Consider the following 979-nt stretch of genomic DNA (forward strand, 5'->3'; position numbering starts at 1 on the left):
GGTGAGATTATAGGCACGTGCCACTGCGCCTGGCTAATTTTTGTATTTTTAGTAGTTATGGGGTTTCACCATGTTGGCCAGGCCGGTCTCGAACTCCTGAGCTCAAGCAATCTGCCCGCCTTCTCCTCCCAAAGTGCTGGGATTACAGGCATGTGCCACCACACCTGGCAAGTATATGCAATTGTAATTGTAGTCTCTACAATTCATTTGCATGTTTTCTTAGACATAATATGCAAACTTAGGGAAGTCTCCTGTTAATGCTGTTAATTTTGCCTACACCTGACAATTTCTTCATAAATATTCAATGAAGCCGCAAACAAAGGTGCTTTTCAAGGTAAAAGCCACAAACAAAGGTGCTTTTCACAAACAAAGGTAACCTTTTGGAATCTGTCCAAGTATTAAAGAAAAAAATGATCAGCAATTCCATGAAACAGAAGGCTGTCCATTCCTTATATTCTTTTGCTTACTGTGTCAGTTGTTTGAAAAACAGTAGAAGCTGACATGAGATTTTCTATATGTTGTCCAACAACTTGGTTTTCTGATTTTAGCTTCAGATTTTCTTCCTTACCTGCATCTGCTCTTGCAGAGAGAACTTTGCGTATGTTGGAATTTCAACACTTGATTAATAAGTCATGTTTTTTTCCTCCAGTTCCACCTGATTTTCAGCATCAACTGCATCCATGTCAGCACTCATCATCTTGGGTAACAAACTTTTAAGTCCTGGATATGAAATGCTTGATGGATGGTCTTCCAGTTTGAGGGGCCAGAAGTGGGAGGGATTGGGAAGATGCCTCAGGCCTGGACACTTGAACCAACTGACAACAGTGCTCTCCAAAACTGAATCTTGAAGATGGTACCAAAAATAATCTTATCAATAATCTATTGCTTATAAATAGAAAGAATAATGTTGGCTGGGTGCTGTGGCTCATGCCTGAGAGGCTGAGGCGGGTGGATCACCTGAGGTCAGGAGTTCGAGACC

At 41.4% G+C, this 979-nt stretch overlaps 1 pseudogene; it reads right to left on the bottom strand.

The window, feature by feature from the left end:
• Positions 1-210: 210 nt before the first annotated feature.
• Positions 211-770, bottom strand: LOC119473826 (annotated as a pseudogene).
• Between the last annotated feature and the right edge of the window lie 209 nt (positions 771-979).

This window comes from Cebus imitator, unplaced genomic scaffold (genome assembly GCF_001604975.1).
Source record: "Cebus imitator isolate Cc_AM_T3 unplaced genomic scaffold, Cebus_imitator-1.0 Scaffold188, whole genome shotgun sequence".
NCBI lineage: Eukaryota > Metazoa > Chordata > Mammalia > Primates > Cebidae > Cebus > Cebus imitator.